The sequence below is a fragment of the Bos taurus genome, chromosome 13, assembly GCF_002263795.3.
Source record: "Bos taurus isolate L1 Dominette 01449 registration number 42190680 breed Hereford chromosome 13, ARS-UCD2.0, whole genome shotgun sequence".
In the NCBI taxonomy this organism is placed as follows: domain Eukaryota; kingdom Metazoa; phylum Chordata; class Mammalia; order Artiodactyla; family Bovidae; genus Bos; species Bos taurus.
The window spans coordinates 25,739,121-25,762,197 of record NC_037340.1 but is presented as its reverse complement, the minus strand read 5'-3'; the positions used below and the strand labels follow the sequence as shown (position 1 = coordinate 25,762,197).

General features: G+C 40.4%; 1 protein-coding gene across 12 annotated transcripts in view; it reads left to right on the top strand.

The window, feature by feature from the left end:
• LOC788520 (craniofacial development protein 2) overlaps positions 1–23,077 on the top strand; it is a 138,688-nt gene that overhangs the window by 13,892 nt on the left and 101,719 nt on the right. For 10 of the 12 annotated variants that reach the window (XM_059892832.1, XM_059892831.1, XM_059892829.1 and 7 more), the window contains exons 2-3: positions 320–426; positions 5,766–5,949. The gene's annotated coding sequence lies outside the window, so the exon portion shown is untranslated. Of the gene's footprint in view, positions 1–319; positions 427–1,081; positions 1,205–5,765; positions 5,950–23,077 lie in introns of all 12 variants that reach the window. The other 2 variants (XM_059892824.1, XR_009496810.1) reach the window with 2 other exon arrangements.

Sequence of the window (23,077 nt, the reverse complement as noted above, 5' to 3'; positions counted from 1 at the left end):
TATTTATAATGTAAATATACACTGTATCTTTACGTTTGTGCACTCTTACAAACAGTGCTGTCAGGTTAGCCGTAGGTCGGGGTTTTATCTTGTGATACCAGAAGTCAGGAATGGCATTCCCTGTTCACTTCAGTAGGTCTTTACCTTGTTCCACCTGGCTTCTCACAGGTTGATGGAAGACAATTTAATGCCATTATGGATGGTCAGACCTAGTCTCTTATTTTCAATGGTATTCGTTTTTACAAAGCATGCTCTTATTTACGTTTTAAAAAATAAATTCCAATGAAAAATATTGTAACCAAAATCAATTGGTTTGCAGATTACGGATGACTGGCCAGGGTATGATTTGAGCTTATTCATGTACCCACAGCACTACTATGGAGACTTGGAGTACGTGCTCATCCCTCATGGCATCATTGTGGACAGGTGAGCGCTCTTTGCTGAGTCTGTTTTCTCTAGTCCTCTCTTGTGTGAATCAAACAATAGGCTCAGGGACCCTATTCCGAAGTCTCTTCTATACAGTGGTGGATAGAATGTTTATAGGACAGAAAAATTGGAGTAAAATAAATCTGTGATTTCCTTGGATATTTGTTCCAGGGAGACAGAGGGTTGTACATGCAAAAGATAGTAATGACTACAGATAGTAAGGTGGTAACGGCTGTACACACAAGATAGATAGCCTCAAAATAACCGCGTCCTATACAGGCTGATAAAAATGAGGGCTGGGAAAGCATTTGTCTCACGTTTTTCACAGACTCTTACCGGGGAGAGTTAAGAGGTGACCTTTACCTTCATTTGCCTTCACAGGCCATACCCCGGAAACCCTGGCTTTTCCTGCAATTTGCATTTATCTCGAATAAGTCCCGTCTCACAGGTTGGCCAATCTGTGGATGTTTTCAGTGGTAATGTTTTGGAAATAAGAATATGTACAGCTTAAAAATAGCAGCACGGAACTGTTTCTCCACTACTGTTTCTCGTTCTTCTGAAGCCCTTGACACAGATGTCCTCTGGCTCCTTCCTAGTCACTTGACTCTCCTCTTCTAAGCCCCTAAGTCACCCTCATTTGTTTCTTGGTTTTCAGAGAAAAGAAAGTAATAGAAAGTTAGTCACTCAGTTGTGTCTGACTCTTTGTGACCGTATGGACTGTAGCCGCCTGCCAGGCTCCTCTGTCCATGGAATTCTCCAGGCGAGAATGCTGGAATGGGTAAGAGCCTCTTCCAATTCAGCCTACCACAGGCGTCAGCACTTACAGGTCTTATCCCTTCAACAAAGCTGCCTTAATGCCCCGACTCTTGCCTTTCCGTGGACTTTTGATTTCTAGCACAAGATCAAATACGTAAGCCTTCACATTTATATGAAAAGCAAGCTTCCTGTATTTCACACTCAGAAATCGGGGTGGGAGAAGCTCTGAGAAATAAGGGCAAGCTGAGACTTGGGGCTCCCACTCTCCCCCTTTCCTTCAGCCTTTGTACTTCTGCTTCTATTTTCTTAAACTGTGACTTTCTTCTGAGTTAAAATTTAACTTATAAAATAGACCTTCAGCCAAAGGAAAGTTTGAAAAGCACCAACTGGTCACTATTCCCAGGATGTTATCTTTCCATCAATGCCTGTCTGTAAGCAAAAGGAAATGTCATTCTTTCACTCAAATTCTAAGATTTCCCATTGGTTAAGATCTGCATATTGCGTGTTCTCTCAAACTATAAAATATTACTAAAATAAGATCTAGTTTGGGATTTCTCACGGCCTCAGGTGGCCTTCCATGGAGTACAAGTTTTGATCCTTAAAGGGAAAAAAGGTTCTGAGAAGAAATAAATGTGAAAAATTTGGCATCTCCCAGCTTGTCAAACCTCCCAGTTGGCAATTCATATTAAAGATGCAGATTCCTAAATCATTTCATTAGAGAACGCCCGATACTTGGTATCATTCTGTTTCACTAGATTGGGAGGCAGATTTCTGAGCCCAGTGAGACTCACTGTATGGCACCAAGGAAAACAGCTGCTCAATAAATTTTTCCTTTTCCAAATGTAGACAAATATGAATGCAAAACTCCTGTTATTGATACGGTAGGGGAAAAGTGGTCTCCGCTGTTGAATAGAATATTTATCCATTTCTTTTTACACATGCTTGGAAACAAATTTCTCCCAAATTAATTTGATTCAGTGGCTGCATTAACTCAATATTTTGTTTAGTCCAACCTCAGCCATTATGATGAATGCATTACACATAAAATATGGTGGAAGGTTAGAAAACAATAAAAATACCTAATTTTGAAAAAGGGGTAAATTTTGTAAAATATATTCAGCTTCCTAAGAATCAGTCTACTGGATTTCTCCTACCAAAAAAAAGGATACAGATTCTTGCAAAAGAAAGGGGAGGGATGGGGAAGAAATATGCTTGACTTTGATAGTTAAACCAACTTCTCTTGTGCAGTGGGCATCTTTGTACTCGATTCACTTCTTAATAGCTCTCAGAAGTACTTTGTCTTCACATGAGTTTGGGAACCCCCTGGTTTAAACAAATTCTGGCTTTTCTCATCTGAAAATTAATTTATGACTTAAGTTAATTGCATCCTGATCTAGTATAGGATTGAATCCTGGCAAGGTTACCAGTTGCCTCTACAGGAGGCTTTATGTCAAGAAATTCTGATTGGGGGGTCTGGGGTGGGGCCTCAAGAATGCCCGTCCCCACCTTTAAAATGAATTTAACTGAGATATAATTTACATACAACAAAACTCACCCATTGTAGATAAATGACTCAGTGATTTTTAGTACATTTTTATGGCTAGGCAACAATTACCAGCATCGTTTTACAATACTTTATTGTCAATCAAAAGTTTGTTGTCAATCTCTGCTCCTACCCACACTATCAGGCAATCACTAATCTAATTTCTTTCTCTATAAACTTGTGTTTCCTGAGCTTTAAATATAAATTAAATCAATATCTGATTATTGATTCATCGATTGATGGACGCTTAGATTTCTTGTTTGGGGCTACTGCGAATATTGCTTCCAGGAACATTTGCATGTAAGTCTTTGTGTGGACACATCTTTTCATTTCTCTTGGATGGGTTTTTGGAGAGGAATTCTGAGTTTTATGGTAAGCGTAAGAAACTGCCAATTATTTTCCAGATGCCTACACCATTTTTCATTCCCACCAGCAACGTTTGAGGCTCCAGTTTCTCCACATTGTTGTTATTGTTGTTTTAGTTGCTCAGTTGTGTCTGACTCTTTGCAACCCCATGGACTGTAGCCCACCGGGCTCCTCTGTCCATGGAATTCTCCAGGCAAGAATACTGGAGTGGGTTGCCGTGCCCTTCTCCCTAGTTTCTCCACATACTTGCCAACATTTCATTTTGTTTGTCCTTTTAACTCTAGCCATTCTAGGTCTTCCCAGGCTCAGTGATAAAGAATCTGCCTGCCAGTGCAGGAGACAGAGGTTTGATTCCTGGATCGAAAAGATCTCCTGGAGAAGGAAATGGCAACCCACTCCAGTATTCTTGCCTGGGAAATCCCACAGACAGAGGAGCCTGGCAAGCTACAGTTCATGGGATTGCCAAAGACATGGACATGACCTAGTGACTAAGACAACAGAACAAAAACGTGGATATATAAAGGTGTTTCATTGTGGTTTAAAATTTTCCTAATGATTAGTGTGCTTTCTAGCTGTTCATACATCTTCTTTGGAGAGGTGCCTATTTAAGTTTTTTGCCAATTTTGCAGTTGGGTTGTTTGTCTTCTAAATGAGTTGTAAGAGTTCTTTGTATATTCTGGACACAGCCCTTTATCAGACATATGCTTTGCAAATATTTCCCACTAGTATGTGGCTTGTCTTTTCATTACTGATGTATTTTAAGGAGAACGTTGGGTAAAGTATTCTGTAAATGTCGACCAGGTCCAGCTGTTATATGGTGTACTGTTCCTTTATATCCTTACTGGTTTTCTGCCTTGTTGGATCTGTCATGTACTAAGAGAGGGGTATTGAAGTTTCCAACTACATCAGTGGATTCATCTACTTCTAGTTCTGTCAGTTTTTTGACACTCTGTTGCTAGGTGCAGACACATGAAGGACTGTTATGTTTTCCTGGAGAGCTGACCTCTTTTTATTACAGTAATGTTGCTCTTTATTCCTCATGATTTCCTTGCTCTGAAGTCTGCTTTGTCTGAAATTGATGTAGCTTGTCCAGGTTTCTGTTGATTATGTTTGCATGGTGCATCTTTCTCCATCCGTTTAATCTGGGTCTTTTATCTGGATCTTTGTGTTTAAGATGAATTTCTTGTGGACAACATACCTTAGGGTATTTTTTGATCCACTCTGACAGTCTGCCTTTAATTGATGTTTTTAGACCATGTGTGCGTGCTGTGCATGCTAAGTCGCTTCAGTTGTGTCTGACTCTTTGTGACCTATGGACTATAGCCAGCCAGGCTCCTCTGTCCATGGGGATTCTCCAGGCAAGAATACTGGAGTAGGTTGCCCTCCTCTAGGAGATCTTCCTGACACAGGTATCAAACCTGCCTCTCTTACATCTCCTGCATTGGCAGGCAGGTTCTTTACCTCTAGCACCACCTGGGAAGCCTATTTTTAGACCGCTCACTAAAGTCATGATTGATATTCTTGGTTTAATCTCTGCCATATTTGTAACTATTTATTACTCATCACTCTTGTTGTTTGTTCCCTTTTTTGTCTTTGCCTGTCTGTGAAGAGTGTCTCCCCAGCAGTGCATAGCTGTTGATGATGTGCAATCTGTTTTTCTTGTTTTTCCTTTTAAGTTTTGCTCACTGGGGTTCACACCTGTGTCTGAATAGCCTAGTCTTCGGCCTAATATTGATTAGAGATTGTTCTCAAACACCTTGAGATAGTGAGGCTTCCACTCTCTGCTGATGAATGTGTGTGGGGGCCTGGCAAACATATTCATATTGCCAGGCGTTTTTTTCTTTTTTAATTAATTTTTACTGGAGTATAGTTGCTTTGCAATGTTGTATTAGTTTCTACTGTAGAATAAAGTGAATCGACTGTGTGTGTGTGCATGTGTGTGTATCCCTTCTCTTTTGGATTTCCTTCCCATTTAGGTCACAGAGACCACTGAGTAGAGTTCCCTGAGTTATACAGTAGGTTCTCATTAGTTATCTATTTTATACATAGTATCAATAGCGTATATATGTCCACCCCAATCTCCCAATTATTTCCAGCCTTTTCCAAGTCTTCCCTGGATTTTTACTTTTCACAGAGCTTTCTTGTGTCTGGGGCACCTTTCTCATAGGTAACATGCTATCTTCAGTAAATAAAAGACAAATATTATTCTTTTGATAGTTACTGCGGGCTTGACTTTTCCTCTAGTCTCGTCTAACGTGGTCAGGTGGGTGAGTCATTCTCCATTTCCTCTTTCTTTGCTTTTTAAAGTGAATATAATATCACCACATACCATCATAGCCTTGTTAAAGCTAACAACCAGGCTCTGTAGTGATCAAATAATTGCCTTCATGATCTTTGACATCATGTTTTACACCTTAATCATTTTTTTTGTGACACAGAGGGAAAAAATGTACCACTGATGATATGGTTATCAGAAATATGTTTTGAACACTCTCTCTTTGTCTGATGTTAACAAAGCTTCTTTATCTGGAGGCTTTGGTCTCCCAAGACCTTTTCCACTTTCCTCCTGCATAATCACATATGTAGAGTACATCATGCAGTTTTTTTTTTTGAAAGGAACAAATATGCTCAGAGATGTCTATACTTTAATATGTCTTTTAATCCCTTCTTTCAGAATTGAACGGCTGGCTAAGGATATTATGAAAGACATAGGATGTTGTGACATTATGGTCCTGTGTGTACTCAAAGGAGGCTACAAGTTCTGTGCAGACCTGGTAGAACACCTGAAGAACATCAGTCGAAACTCTGATTGATGTATCTTTATGAAGGTTGATTTCATCCGACTAAAAAGTTACAGGGTAAGTTATGATTTACTCCATTTTCATTATGTGATGTTTAGAATGAACAGTGTTATAAAAGCAAAGAGCTAATAATGTGATGAAAATGAAAGATGTATTTTATTTTAATTTGCAAGATACTACAACCTGTCATTCAAATAATGTTCTTGATGGGGCGGGGACACCCTCCTATCTATTGCTCATATAGGGAAAGAAGCTTCAGGAATGATTCATGCTTTCTTTTATGGCTATAAAGTTGAGTGGTTATTTCCTGGCGCCTAGTCTCATGAATAAATGTGAGGAGAAAGAGTATTAAGGAAGTCCAGTGAATACAGATGTACTTCTGCTCTGGATATCGCTCTTGGCCCTGAAGATCTGTGTGAGGACGTCCCCCCGGCGTTAGTACTTGGGTGACTGCAGTCAGGGCCCAGATATGAAGAACTAAAACCTGTAGGGACAATGAGTTATCAAGAGCAGTGAAACAGAAGACCAGGGAATCTCCAACAGAACGCTCTTCTACCAGTCTGTGCTGGGTTTTCATGGCTACTCAGTTGTGTCCGACGCTTGGCGACCCGATGGACTGTAGCCCGCCAAGTCCCTCTGTCCTTGGGATTTTCCAGGCAAGAATACTGGAGTGGGTTGCCATTCCCTTCTCCAGGGGATCTTCGCGACCCAAGAATCGAACCCGGGTCTCCTGCATTGCAGACAGATTCTTTACCATCTGAGCCACCAGGGAAGCCCAAATCACTAGCTTTGAATTGTGTTTGCTTTGCTTTGGGACAAAATAACCACAAACTTAGTGGCTTAAACCAACATATGTTTATTGTCCTACAGTTTCTCTAGGTCAGAAGTTCTCTGCTCAGAATCTTTCCAGACAGAAATCAAGGTGTTAGTTGGGGCTTTGATCACTTCTAGGATTTGGGATCCTTCTCCAAGATCACTGGTCATTAGCAGATTTCAACCCCTGATTCCCTGCTGACTCTAGACTGGATTCACTGTCAGCTCTGAGAGGCTGCCCTGGGGTCCCTGCCTCGTGGACAACAGCATAGGCTGTTGATTGCAGGGTAGGAGAGCTGCTCCTCCGGTGGGGCCCTGCTCCTTTCTAAAGGACTCCCCTGATTAGGTCAGGTCTACACAGGATAAACTCTCTTTGATAAACTCAAAGTCAGTTGACTAATCACCTAATCATGAGAGTAAATTCCTATCATATTTACAAGTCTTGCCCACAGGTAAGTGGAGGAGATTATACACAGGTGTGTGCCTGGGGACTGGGATGGGAGGGCATCTTAAAACCACCGAAGAATTGATGCTTTTAAACTGTGGTGTTGGAGAAGACTCTTGAGAGTCCCTTGGACTGCAAGGAGGTCCAACCAGTCCATTCTAAAGGAGATCAGCCCTGGGTGTTCTTTGGAAGGAATGATGCTAAAGCTGAAACTCCAGTACTTTGGCCACCTCATGTGAAGAGTTGACTCATTGGAAAAGACTCTGATGCTGGGAGGGATTGGGGGCAGGAGGAGAAGGGGACGACAGAGGATGAGATGGCTGGATGGCATCACTGACTTGATGGACGTGAGTCTGAGTGAACTCCAGGAGTTGGTGATGGACAGGGAGGCCTGGCATGCTGCCATTCATGGGGTTGCAAAGAGTCAGACACGACTGAGCGACTGAACTGAACTAACCCTACCGTTCTCTTTCTTTGACTCAGTTGCCTCAGCTTTCAAATGGCTAGTAAATTTTTCATTTCTTAAAACACTCTGTATTTTCCTAATGACTTCTGAGGTCAGGATAAAATTGTCTTTTGATTTTGTTTTTGGGTGTGGCGGGTGGGGGGGGCGGGCATGTGGCCATCTTAACTCTAATTTATTTGTTTCATCTCTTGAAAATCTTTCCTCTCTTTAATTGTCTCTCATCTTAGTTTAAGTAGCTGTGCTTCCTTCTTACAAGATTTTTTTCCCCGCTTGGCTCTGATCCTTATTGTAAAATCTTCTAAAATCTTAAAAAAATTAAAGTCAGGTTTATTTGAGCCTAATTTACAGGCAATAGAATTTACCTCTGTCACTTTCTATGAGTTTTAACAAATGCATAGTCATGTAAATCACCACAGTCATCGATGTTGTTATATGTCCCAATAATGCATTTCTTATTGTCAGGTAGGATTTCATTGTATGGATACGCCAGTTTTAAAATCATTCATCAGCTGAAGGATATTTGGTTTGTTTCCTTTCTGGGGTGATTATGAATAAAGCTACTAAGGGGGGGTGGCAGAAGATGAGATGGTTAGATGGCATCCCTGACTCAATGGACATGAGTTTGAGCAAACTCTGGAAGACAGTGAAGTACAGGGGAGCCTGGCATCCTGAAGTCTGTAGGGATCACAAAGAGCCAGACATAGCTTAGCAGCAGCACAACAAAATATTCACATGCAGTTTTTGTATGTACTTATGTCTTTGTTTCTCTTGAGCAAATTTGTCTTGAGATTGCTAGGTTATATGGGGAGTGTTTATAAGAAATTACCAAACTATTTTCCAAAGTGACTGAACAATTTTGCTCCCCTCCCAGGACTATATGAGAGTTCCAGTTGCTCTACACTTTTGGCAACACTTGTTATTGTCAATATTTCTTTATTTTTTCCTTTTTTTTGTTTTACCCATTCAGATAACCAGTAGTATCTCATCATGGTTTTAATTTGCATTTCCCCAGTGAATAATGATGTTGAGCATCCTTTTATTTGCTTTTTTGTTGTTTATACAGTTTCTTTGATGAAATGTTTATTCAAATATCTTGCTCATTTAAAAAATTGGGTTGTTTCTTATTATTGAGTTTAAGTTTCTTACATATTTTTGTTACCAATCCTTTATTAATGTGTTTTTGAATATATTTTCCTTTCAGTGGGTTGTTATTTTTGTTTTCATTAGAGTGCTTTTTTCCCCAAAGGGTATAATTTAAACATTTTTGTAAACTCTACTTTATCATTTTTTCTTTTGTAGATCATAATTTTTGTGTCTGTAAGCAATCTTTGCTTAAATCTTTGTGTATATGAGTAATCTTTGTTTAATTCAAGGTCATGAAGATTTAGCCTCTATTTTCTTTGAGAAGTTTCCTAGTTTTAGGTTTCTAGGTGTATCTAGGTGTATAATTCATTTTTTGCATGCGTGCTTAGTCACCTTAGTCACGTCCGACTCTCTGCGACCCCATGGACCATGGCCAGCCAGGCTCCTCTGTTCATTGGATTCTCCAGGCAAGAATACTGGAGTGGGTTGCCATTAATTTATTAATGTGGTACAGATCAAGATTTCTTTTTTTTTCTTTTTGCAAGTGAATGTCCAATTTTTCCAAGATCATTTGATGAAAAGACTATTCTTTTCTATTGAATTGCCTCTGATCTTTTATTGAAAATCAATTCACTGTATATTCGTGGGTCTATTTCTGAGCACTCTATTGAGTTCAGCTCATCTCTATGCTTATTCTTTGGTCAGTATCACCCTGTTTTGATTACTGTATCTGCACAGAAGTCTGGAAGTCAGAGAGCATGTGTCCTTCAACTTTGTTCTTTTTCATAACTGTTTATGAAAGTTTATCTTTCTATGTAAGTTTAAAAATCATGTTGTTGATGTCTACAGAATAACCTGTAATTGGTGTCCTGTAAAGGAGTGTTGGAGTTACATGTTCCTTCCGGGATGCATGCTCAGAGAATGGTGTGTTAGAGTGATCTGAGAGTGGGGGTTTTGGTCCTGTGATGTCAAAAGCTCATCCATCAGGTATTTCCACTAGACCAGTTTAAGGGTTGGGGATCTTGGCTGGTTTGACTTGGTTAAGACTAACTCTCTGCCCCTGAAAGAACAGCTGTACTGTAGCAAGCCATGTGTCAGAGGTGTTATCTGTAGGGGGTGCTGAAAGGAGTCTTGTGATATATTTATTGTCTAAGCGATGTGAACCTTGGAGGGTGTGCAATTTTCAAAACAATTAAAGAGAGCTTAGTCAGGAAAGGCAGTTACAGGATGAAGCAAGTTATAGTTTAAGGGATCCAACTGATGACTGCCCTTGGTTTCACTATTATATATGGTAAACTTTTCCTTGAATTTCAAATTGTCTGTTGCAGGTACATAGCAATTTTGTGTATCGAACACTTGACTTTTCAAAACTCTCATTAGTTTAAATAGCTCTTTTGTAGATGCTTTTGGGTTTTTCTATGAAGATAATGGTTTTCCTTCTTTCTTTCTAATTTGTGTATTTCTTTTTATTGCTTTACTGAACTGGCTAGGACTTCCTGTTCAATTCTGAATAGAAATAGTGAAAGAAAATATTCTTGCCTTGTTATCAGTCATGTGATATTAACTGTTACATCATCAAATTTTTGTTGTATTGTTTTCATTTTCATTCAACTCAAACTATTTTCAAATTTCCTTTGCGACTTCCTCTTTCATTCATGGATTATTTCTTACTGTTTAATTTCCAAATATTGGGGGATTTTCCAGAGATAGCTCTGTATGATTTCTAGTTTAATTCTGTTGCAGAAAGAGTACTTTGTATGACTTCAATTCTTTTAAATTTTTTAAGTCTTGTTTTACGGTCCAGAATACGGTCAATCTTGCTGAAACTAATAATCTTGCCGAAACTTCCCTGCTGGTCCAGTGGTTAAGACTTCTCGATTATAATGTAGGGGGTGAGGTTTGATCCCTTTTCAGGGAACTAAGATCCCACATGCTGTGTGGCACAGCCAAAAAAAATTTTTTTTTAAAGCAATGAACAGATATATTCAAATCAACATTATTTTTCCTGGGGATCATGCTGTGGAGGCTCCTACCCAGGGTTCTGATGAAGGAGGAAGGCGAGAATAGACTTTAAATGTTTCCCGCCAGCATCGGTTCTTAAACACAGCACATTTTAGTGTTTGTCCCACCTTTAAATCATGTAGCAACCAAGCATAACTGTGGCATCTCTCCTCTTCCCTTCTTACAAAATGTCCTTCCTCTTGTCCATCACCAAGGTGACGCAGATCATCTCCTGATCGATCACCTCACATAAAAGCCTGCCTGCTCACTCAGAGCAAGCTTTGCCCCTGATTAAATACCCTCTCAGAAATGGATGGAAAACCATGCTCATAGACCAGGCTCTGAGGCAAACAGCCCAGTTTTCTCTGCTCACAGCACGTAAGCTGTCCTCATCCCGAGATGGATTCAGTGCCTTCAGATTAGTCTTGAGCTGACCACCCCTTTCCACACTTGAGCTCTCTCCACAGTCCCGAGGACAGAGACCTGTTAAAAGCCCAAGCTAATAACACCACCAAGGAAGAGAAACAGGACTAACTCATTTTCCTCTGAGGGTGTCTGGTGCTCCCACATACCTCCAAACCGACTCATCCCGAGCAGACACCTTAAAAACATCTTGGCAGAAACAGTGGCCACTGAGGTATTCTTTTCATTCCTTCAGAAGTTCCTGGAGGGCAGTTGGGACTCTGTAGGCTGTTGTGGGTGCTGGGCAGAAGCATCATGTAGGTTTACTCCCTCCTGTGCTTCTACTCTGTGATTCTTTTATTTGTTTGAGGAAAACGTTGGAAGTTCCGTTTACTGAGAGGCTGTGTCTCCTTGTGACAGCTGTTGGCATTCGGAGGTCACTCGAGGGGCTCTTTTTCTAGGAGGGGTCCCAGTTGTTTTACGCCCTCCGCTAAGGTTTACTAAGGAACCTTCCTGGGGTATGGATGGGTCACACGTCTCAAGGCAATTTGACTTGTCTTTGTGTTGTATTACACTTCCCATGAGACGTGAAATGAATTTGCTGAATGATACCCATCTAGACAAAGATTACTTAGAACTTAGCATTAGGCTAATTCATTGGAGAGCATGGCCCACAGACTCCTGTTTTTTAAATGAAATGAAAGGCGCTGGTAGCCTGGGTTCCTTAATGTTTCGAGGTTTCCTTCCTCCTTCCCTTCTTTCGTTTTTCCTCTGTCCCTCTTTTCAGGAGTTTTCACTTAGCTCTTGCTAGATTAATTAATTTAATCTCATTTAATCCTGACTGTAACTCTGCCAATTATCTCTCAGCTTTTTTTTTTTTAACTGGTAAAGAAAAAGAGGCTCAGAAAGTTTAATTAACTCATAAGGTCACACAGCCAGTAAATAGTAGCAAAGGCACCAGAGGCCAGACCCATCTATTTCTCAAGCATGTGCCCTTTGCAATGTATCACATTTTCCACAAAATTTTACTGTTTCATGAGATATTAATATGTTTGCTAACATTTATTAAAGGAGTTGGTTGTATTTTTCTTCTAAAAATATATAAGACAAATATTAAGTTCATATATACAGTTATTATTGTCATTATGCAATAATTTGCCTTTAAGAAATGGTGACATTACTTGAGAGAATCCAGAAGTTGCATGAGAGAGAGAACTTATTGCATGTATCACATTCCATGTGCCCACAAGAGGCTATACTTTGTAGCTTCTCTTAAAAGATCAACAAAACTTGTGAGAGTATTCAGTGTTTATTTTATTTAGCAAAGAATCTAATTTCAGTTATTTCTCAAAAGAATTTATTTATCTGAGGGGCCTAATTTTTCAGCTGATCTAATAACCCAAAGATAACACTGCATTATGTGAGCACTTATTTGTGTTACACCATTACATTACACATTAAAAAAATATTTTCTTTTTCTCAAAATAATACATTCAAATAGGTTAACAACCCAGACAAAAAATTTAATTGTGGCAGTTTTATGGAATAAACAACTGGAAAATTCTCTTGCTACAAACATCTAATAATACTAGGTGAATATAATAATAAATTTTTAGTCATTCATTTACTGATCGTGGCACATGGGATCTTAGTTCCTAGACAGAGGGTTGAACCCACAACCTCCTGCAGTGAAAACGTGGAGTCTTAACCACTGGATCGCTAGGGAAGTCCCTAAGAAGCCTTTTAAATGCTTACTGGAGTTCACAGAAGGTAGGGGATATCCAAGGCAGAAATGAAGAGTTTGAGAATCTAAGCGTAAATGTGTACCAGGGCTCTTAGGAGAGGGGTTGGGAGTTGTTTTAGTAATCTGACTTTAACCTCCATGCAGAGACAGATGGCAAAGCCTTGGACCTGTATCAGATGGGACATTAGATGAGACCCTCATGCAAAGCCATTGCCTTCAAAAATATATGCCCTTGCTGAAAAAAAAAAAAAAAAATCCATCCTCTAGTAATGGGAGACCCTAAGAAGCTAGCTTGTCATTCTTGGCCTGCCCTAGAGGGGAAAGTAAATATCCTGTGAGAACTTTTAAACATGAATCTGTACCACATGTGAGTCTGAGGTTTTCATTTACTTTACCTGTATCATCTGGGAAACTCCAACCAGAAAACTTAATACTAAAATTGGTCTCAGACCACAAAATCCTCAAGACGCCTGATACAAGCAAGTGGAAAACCTCTGTGGAGGAAATACCTTAACTTTAGCCAGATTCCTACAGATATACCTCACTTAACCTGAGCTCACAAACCCAAAGCACGAAAGATGTATAGAAGCAATCTTTCACAGGCAAGATCAGCGGCTGGCAAAGTAAATAGCAAAAAATAGGTAAGCAAGCTATGTGAAAGACAATATAAAATAGTTATAGTTAATTTGACTAAAGACATAAACAAAAGGATTTAAATAAAAGATAAGACAACACAAGAAGAAAAAATAAATGAGAACTTTTGGATGGGAAAGAACAGAATGTCTAGCAGTGAGAAAGATACCGATTGAATGGATAAGAAAGTGACTCACATAATAGGATAAACAGCAGATTGAAGTTCTTATGGGTATGAATTTTTAACTGGAAGATAGATCTGAAAAAAACTATCCAGGAAGTGGCATGGATAGAGATGAAATACAGGAGAGGATAGGAGACATGAAAAGTTGAGTGAGAAGATACAAAAGATGTTACCTAGGAATTCCATAAGGAAAGACTAGAGACATTGAGGAGAGGTAATTTTTGATAAGGTAATGCCTAATCATATTCCAGAGCTGATGAGAGACATGAATATCCAGGAAGCACATATCCAGTGAGACCACACGTAGACACAATCTGGTGAACCTGAAAGGCAAAACCCCAGAGTCAAAGAACAGATCATGAAAGTAACTGGAAAAAAATTTTAAATTCCCCCCTGTCCTATCAACAGACTTCTCAAAAGCAACAGCAGAAATCAGAAGACATGGTGTAGTAACATCGTCATTCTGAGAGAAAATACCTGGTAACTTAGATTTTCATTCGAGCTGATCTCGAACTCAAGTGTGAGGGCTGGCTATAGACATCAGGGGTCACCTTCCAGAAGAGTTTGTTGATAATAGATGCTGGCTGAAAACACCTCCTAGTTTATTTTAGTATATTTAGGGTACATTTTAGTAAAAAGGAAATTGAAGCCAGGTAAATAAACATAATGCAAATGAATTGACAGGCATGTAGGTAAATCAGCAAAGATTGGTTCAAATAATAATTGGTGAAATAATAGTACTGACTATGACCCATTTTATGGGAAAACAATCAAGATGGAATTAAATACCAGCTCATACTCAGTTTTAAAAGACCAGAGTAAAAGCATTCTAAGGTTTTCTATGGTTTAGGAGAAGTATAGAGAGGTTTATGATTTACAGAATTTCAGTTAGGTATGCCTGTTAAAGTTTAGGTGTAACCACTGAAAGAATAAGAATACAGTGTATATTATGTATACCTTCCCAGCAAATAGAAAGGACGAAATGGAATGAAGAAGACTCCAAACTTAATTGATTCAGTAGGAGAGGGAAAATGAATAACAGTTGGTAACATTGTTATACCCATTTTGCAGATGAGGAAAGTGAGACCTGGGCTGTGAGGTAACATGCCAAAGGTCAAACAGCTTGTAATAGAACTAATATTCAAACCCAAGTTCAACTCCAGAGCCCAAGATTGTGACCACTGAAACATACTGTGAATCTAGAGATGTGTTGATGTATTGAGAATTATTAGGCTGAAAGGAGGAAAATTTCACCAAATGAATCAGCTTAATTTTTTCCCAAGGTTTATTTTGATACTTACATACCTAGGTTAAGCCAACTCCTGTAACTGCTGGAAGAACGGCAAAATCTATAAATAGACAACTGCTTATTTTTCTGACATGTGTTATGTTTGATATTAATAAACTATGAAATGCCCTCCAGGAAAATGAATAATAGATATTCATAGGGGTTTTTTAATAAATGATGGGAAATTATGATTTTTTTTCATCTTTGCCCCCTATGCCATGGAGATTTTCCAAAAGCTTAGAATATTCATTCCACCTGCTTCCTCTCTGGATTCAGTTAGAGCTGCTGCTCTTGGGAAGGCAGACCTAGCAGAATCTCCCAGAAACCTTGAACTCCAAGCTCCCTGCCAACTCTGGAGGCTGTAGAGGCTTGAATCAAAGAGAAACGGGCATCATTCAGCTGGCAGTTGAACTCCCCACCTTAGTGTGTTCTGAAGAAGCTCTTTTGGGGTAAGGGTGGGAAGCCTTTCAAAACATCTATTCTAAGGGGCTTGGGGGTAAAGAAATGGGAGGATATGAGAGAAGTCAGATGGAATATTGGTAGGTGCTATTTAGGGCCTCTTGAGAAATTTGTATGCAGGTCAGGAAGCAACAGTTAGAACTGGACATGGAACAACAGACTGGTTCCAAATAGGAAAAGGAGTCCGTCGAGGCTGTATAGTGTCACCCTGTTTATATAACTTATATGCAGAGTACATAATGAGAAACGCTGGACTGGAAGAAACACAAACTGGAATCAAGATTGCCGGGAGAAATATCAATAACCTCAGATATGCAGATGACACCACCCTTAAGGGCAGAAAGTGAAGAGGAACTAAAAAGCCTCTTGAAAGTGAAAGTGGAGAGTGAAAAGTTGGGTTAAAGCTCCACATTCAGAAAACGAAGATCATGGCATCCGGTCCCATCACTTCATGGGAAATAGATGGGGAAACAGTGGAAACAGTGTCAGACTTTATTTTTCTGGGCTCCAAAATCACTACAGATGGTGACTGCAGCCATGAAGCCAATGCAGCCAAGCTTACTCCTTGGAAGGAAAGTTATGACCAACCTAGATAGCATATTGAAAAGCAAAGACATAACTTTGCCTGCAAAGGTTTGTCTAGTCAAGGCTATGGTTTTTCCTGTGGTCTTGTATGGATGTGAGAGTTGGACTGTGAAGAAGGCTGATCGCCGAAGAATTGATACTTTTGAACTGTGGTGTTGGAGAAGACTGTTGAGAGTCCCTTGGACTGCAAGGAGATCCAACCGGTCCATTCTAAAGGAGATCAGCCCTGGGATTTCTTTGGAAGGAATGATGCTAAAGCTGAAACTCCAGTACTTTGGCCACCTCATGTGAAGAGTTGACTCATTGGAAAAGACTCTGATGCTGGGAGGGATTGGGGGCAGGAGGAGAAGGGGACGACAGAGGATGAGATGGCTGGATGGCATCACAGACTCGATGGATGTGAGTCTGAGTGAACTCCGGGAGTTGGTGATGGACAAGGAGGCCTGGCGTGCTGCGATTCATGGGGTCCCAAAGAGTCGAACACGACTGAGCGACTGATCTGATCTGATCTGAATAAGGGCCAGCTCTTTTGTATGTGGACGCATTATTTGCAAGCCTTTTCCTTTTATTCCCTGTGAAATGCTGCCTTGATTTAAAGCTTCTTCAATCTGTATACAATCCAATGTGAGGATAAAGTGTGATTCAGGGAACTATACTCTGATTTCTTCATGTTCCACCATTTTGATAACTAACCTGTGAGCAAAGTAAAATCTTCATCGAACTTCAAGTCTTTACAAACGGAGAATTTAATTTGAGGCGTTGTAGTTGCCCTGGATCCCTTCCTTGTGCTACTTGTACATGCCCTGCTTGTATTCATCCATAATTCCTGTGTGTTGGCAGCACCGAGAGGAAGCTTTCTGGACATAAAATAGAATGCAGAGTGGGCTGCAATGGGACTGAGACGTTTGCCATGCAGGGTATGTGGGCCCCTGGGGATGCTGGCACCTTTATGAAAGAGGCTCATTAGAGCAAAGAGTTGGCCACAGACCTATTCCCATGAGAGGATTTTCTTCTCTCTCATTCCCAGAGTTCAGAACAAAGGCTTTAAGTCATCCTTTGTCATCCAGGCTAGTGAGGAATGGGTAAGAGATAGATAAACCAGACCCAGTGTCCCGAGAGTTCGTGTTTTCACTTCACCTTGCAAAGCCTTTCACTGTAAGTTTTCCACATAGTAAGGGGGCCTGAATGCCTCCTTTCTTTTTTTTCAGTTTTTTTTAATAAAAACAAAGATAAGAACTGTTTACTCATTTCTTCCACCTCTTACTGCCCACCCACCCATCCGCACCTCTAGTAACCACCAACCTGTTCTCTGTATCACCGAGGTTTTTTTAGTTTCCACACATAAGTGATCATGTAATATTTATCTTTTTCTGATTTATTTCACTTAGCATAATGCCTTCAAATTCCATCTACATTGTTGCAAATGGCAAGGTTTTTCTTCTTTATGGCTGAATAATATTTGAGTATGTGTGTGTGTGTGTGTGTACCACATCCTCTTCTTTATCCATTTTTATCAGTGGGGACGTAGGTTGTTTCTGTACTGATTATTGTGAATAATACTGCAGTAAATATGCAGAAATCTTTTCAAATTAGTGGTTTTGGTTTTTTCAGATAAATGCCCAGAAGTAGAATTGCTGAATCATAGGATAGTTCTATTTTTCATTATTTGAAGAATTTCCATTCTTTTTTCCATAGTGACTGCATCAATTTACTTTCCTACCAACAGTGCACAAGGGTTTTCTTTTCTCCATATCCTCACCAACACTTGCTGTTTGAAATAGAAAATCTTAACAGACCAGTTACTATTAAGGTGATTGAATCAGTAATCAAAATCCTCCTAACAAACAAAAGTCCTAAAAGATGTGACAGCTTCACTGATGAATCCTCCCTTTCTTTTTGAGGCAGGAAGTCCACCATTAGTAGAGTCCCATCTTGGGCTTCGGGTGATAAAAAGGACCCCAGTTTGATTCTTTAGAGATAGACAGGTGCAGAAAAGAGGTCCTCATTTCTTGGAGATGCTGGTTGGATCCAAGACAGGCGTGTGTGTGTGTGTGTGTGTGTGTGTGTTTGTATCTATAGTGTATATATATTCATATATATATATACACACACACACACACTATATACATTATATATATATATACATTTTACATATATATTATATTTTCATGCTTTTTCAAGTAAGAAAGGGCAGAAAAACAAAAGGACTAGAAAAAAATAAAGGAATAAAAGAGGGAAGTTAAGAGAAAAGAAACTCCAGAACTTAGCCATATTTTGTTAAATTCAAGATATCATTGATTGTAAAGAACACTGTTACTTTACCTACCAATAAGGGCTTCCCTGGAGGCTCAGTGGTGAAGAGCCTGCCTGCCAATGCAGAAGAGAGAAGAGACATGGGTTTGATCTCTAGGTTGAGAAGATCACCTGGAGGAGAGCAACCCACTCCAGTACTCTTGCCTGGAGAATCCCATGGACAGAGGAGCCTGGCGGGCTACAGTCCATAGGGTCACAAAGAGTTGGACATGACGGAAGCAACTGAGCACGCATGCTGGTTTTGGGCAGTTCTGAGTGTTTGAGTAGCTAATATGTGACAGAAAACACTGTCTTTATCCTTTGGTTATTCTTAAATCTCAGGTCTTGTGATATTTTTCCAATATTATTTTGCAAATGGTGGGATATTCCTTTGAGGCTACGGATTTTTTCCACCTTAGTATCTAAAATATTTTTAATATCCTCAAAACATTTTTGTAGACTTCAAAGGGAGAGTTATTTACCAAAGAATAAATCAGGGAGAAGCCTGGGTGGTTTGATTCAATCCACATAAATCCTTAAACGAAATCAAAAGCACTTATGAAAACCAGAACATAATTTCTCTGTGACCTCTGGATAGAGATGCTGAAACATCTGTCATGTTTATATGTTTACCGAAACAGGGAGTGTTGACATTACTTGTTTTGTCTTTGACCTTTGGCTCTTAAGATATATTTACTGTTGGCTTTCAGGATGCATGAATGCCAACAAACTTGGCATGAAGCAAATATCTAGTTTGATTTTAAGAGAGATTATTTACCATTGCTCTGGGGAGGTTTACTTTGAGATTCCAATTCATCAAGTAAAATACATTAAAGAAAAATGTGAAACCAAACCATTTATGTAATGTAATAAGGTTGCGTTGTGTTCAGTCACTCAATTGTGTCCGATTCTTTGCGACCCCATGGACTATAGGGCACCAAGCTTCTCTGTCCATGGGATTTTCCGGGCAAGAATACTGAAGTGGGTTGCCATTTCCTTCTTCAAGGGATCTTTTGGACCCAGGGATCGAACCTTTGTCTCCTGCATCTCCTGCATTGGCAGGCAAGTTCTTTACCACTAGTGCCATCTGGGAAGCCCGTAATAAGTTAATGAAGGAATGGCAACTCGCTCCAGTATTCTTGCGTGGAGAATTCCATGGACAGAGGAGCCTGGTGGGCTATAGTCCATGGGGTTGCAAAGAGTCAGACACAACTGAGCGACTAACACACACACACGGATTATAGCATACATTTTTAGCTATCATTCCTAGTCTTTATCTTGTGTCTGTGCATTTTATTAAAGTATACATTCTTTGTATTCAGGTTTACTTTCCCATAGAACACTGAGAGGGTAAATAAGGGAATAATGCAGAAGCAATGGTTAGATTGTAGAGGCAACCAAGTTTTCAGAGAACACTGTAGGGTCAGAGCTGTGCTTAATTCAGTGTCTACCTCAGGCTGTGTTTGGATCCGGGATAAGGAAGCACACAGAGGGGGGTATCTATTTTACCCATGCAGAGCGGGGCGTACTGGGGAAGGACTCTGCTCCAGCACAAGGTGAAGTCCAGTACAGCAGGCAGAAGAGGTAGTTGAAAGATGGACTGAAGGCCCACGGCCTGTAGAGCTCCAAGCACTAGACTGGTAGTTTCTGCTGGTTCGTGTTGTACTATTGGTTCTACTATTAATAAAGCCTGATATACCCTGAATACTCATTTATGGCCAACTCTCCTTCTAAGTGCTTTATATGTACAAACTCTCTAAACTCTCACAAGATGCCTGTGAATTGGACACTACTAATACTCCCTTTTCACGTATAAGGACACAGAGGCCAGAGAGGTTAGTTAGACCCCCAAAGACACGTGGCCAGGAAATAAAGATCTGTCTAGTAAGAGAGATACTAGAGCTTTTTTTTCCCAAGGAAAATTGCTTTACAATGCTGTGTTGGTTTCTGCTGTGCAATAACGTGAATGAGCTGTAAGTATAACCTATATCTCCTTCCTCTTAAGCCTTCCTCCTACCCACTCCCTGCCCTCCATCATCACCGAACATCGAACTGAGCTCCCTGTGTCATCCAGCAGCTGTCTGTTTTACACATGGCAGTGTGTATGTGTCAGTGCTATTCTCAACTCATCCCGCCTTCTCCCACCCCCACTGTGTCCACAAGTCCACCAAACTAGAATTTTTAACCATAGTACCACAGCTGCCTCTTGGAGCTGTGGAGGGGACAAAGGACCCCAGTGCTTAAGAGGTAGACGGGCAGAAGAAGGGAGCACCCCAGTTCTTCACAAATGCTGGGCAGGTTTCTAGGAGGAGACTTGGGCAAGGAAACAGAACAAGACACAAATGCAGAGTACAGTGGGTCCTGATCTTGAGAACGAGGCGGATTGCCAAAGCCAGCAGGAAAAATGTACTACTGAGTCATGGGGTATTAGGTTCTGATTGCCTGCCCACCAGTTCCAAAGAGTTCCAGTCCCATCTGACGTTGGAGTTGTTCCTAGACATGCGATGAGGCCGATGCGATGAAGCGGGAGTGGAGATCAAGTGACTAAGCTATTAGAGGCACCTGCCGATGACTCAGGGCCTGGCCTCCACAACGTGTGTGTCCTAGGAGTATTGGCAGCACATGCCCCAGGCTTCCAGTTGTATTTCATGTTCCCATGTCAACCCATGTAGTCTTCACATGCATGCTGGACCCATGAAATTCAAGTGTACTGCATTTCAGCACACTTATGTGTTAATGCTGCTGCTGCTACTGCTGCTAAGTCGCTTCAGTCGTGTCCGACTCTGTGCGACCCCATAGACGGCAGCCTATCAGGCTCTTCCGTCCCTGGGATTCTCCAGGCAAGAACACTGGACTGGGTTGCCATTTCCTTCTCCAATGCATGAAAGGAAAAGTGAAAGTGAAGTCACTCAGTCATGTCTGACTCTTAGTGACCCCATGGACTACAGCCTACCAGGCTCTTTTGTCCATGGGATTTTCCAGGTGAGAGTACTGGAGTGGGTTGCCATGTGTTAACAGTATGTGTAAATATGCTGAAAATCATTTAAATCCACTTGTACCTGACCTTTTCCCAAAAGTATGCAATGTGGTATTTTATTAATTATGTTCAGACAATTTCTAATTTTTTGGCACAAAAATAATTGCTGGCAGCAAAAATCCTTGTCCTTATTTTCAAGTGATGTTATTTAATCAACATTTTGTAACTGATGTAGAATATGAAATCTAGCATCAAGACCATAAAGCCTTTAAGAAATTATATATTCCATAGATATTTTATAAACCACATGGGCTTTATGTGCTAGGGAAGTTACCAAGGAATAATTTGGATTTAGATGGGAAAAATAGTTGGATATAATAAAATGACTTGGGGAAAACATTTTGGGGGAAATTAGTCTCTTTAAAAATCCTTTATGATGGTCATTGTGCTATAACATGGTTTGAGTTTAATGTTTTGGTTTCAATTTTGGATTATAATATGGGTTACTTTTATGGCATGAGTTTGCTGTTACTAAGCACAATACTCCAATTAGGTAATTTCAATGTATATTAATATAATTTTGACATATTAAAATGCTTGAGATCCATAGCTTTAAAGGACAAGAATGATTTCACTCTGTTTTTGTTAATTTGGCATTCTTCTAGAGGCTAGTTTTGAAAATACTTCTTTTTTTGTTTGCCTAGCACTATTTTCTCCTGGAGAATAGACATGGAATTCGAACAGACATTGACAAATGAGAGTCTTCCATGAAAACAGGATGACTCTCGGGGGGGAAAGGGCACAGCAATACGTCAAGGGCCCCAAAACTCACGCCAGAGACAGAAATGACTGGTCAGAAGTGCCTCCGGAAGAGACTCAGCAGTCACTGTAGAGCAGTAGTCGCGATGAATCAGCAGTGCTTTGGCTACAGACGCTGATCTAACACCGCAGTGGGAAGCACCGGCAGGCATGTGACGCGCGGAAGCCAGGAATTCCTCTTTCCTCTCTCATGGGCCCCTGCAGAAGTGCGGGCATGGGCTCAGTGCCCTGCTAACCTCTGCGTGTTGTTTTGGTTATAAAGTCTCTTCTAATTAGGAAAGGCAGCTGGAAGAAATGGCTTCCAGAATCTGCCCCAGTTAGAATTCTGGTAAGGGCACACGTCTGAAGTTCATCTTGGCCTGTGTTTTCAGAAATCTGAGAAGTGAAAATGTACCATTTTAGCTTCCTTCCTCCTATGAAGACAATTTAAGAACTTTTCACATTGAAGCCTAGTTGCTCTGGGCTTCCCTGGTGGCTCAGCAGGTAAAGAATCCGCCTGCCAGTGCCTGCCAGTGCAGGAGACCCGGGTTCAATCCCTGGGATGGGAAGATCCCCTGGAGAAGGAAATGGCAATCCACTCCAGTATTCTTGCCTGGAGAATCCCATGAACAGAGGAGCCTAGCGGGCTACAGTCCCTGGGGTTGCAAAGAGTCAGACACGACTTAGTGACTAAACAGCAATAGCACAGTTGCTGTGCGGTGTTACATGTTGCATGTGTACAACACAGTGATTTCACAATTTTTAAAGATTACACTCCATTTATAGCTATTGTACAATGTTGGCTGTCTTCCTCATATCGTACAATATATCCTTGTAGCTTATTTTATACCTAGTAGTTTGTGCCTCTCAATCCCCTACTCCTATGATGCCCCTCCCATGAAGATAAGTTCTTAAAGATGAAAATAGGACTTTTCTTTTGTTCTACTACTTTCTGAGCCCAAGTCACTCAGGAAGGTGTTAATTATGCCTCTGTTGTTCAGTTCTTCAGATCACT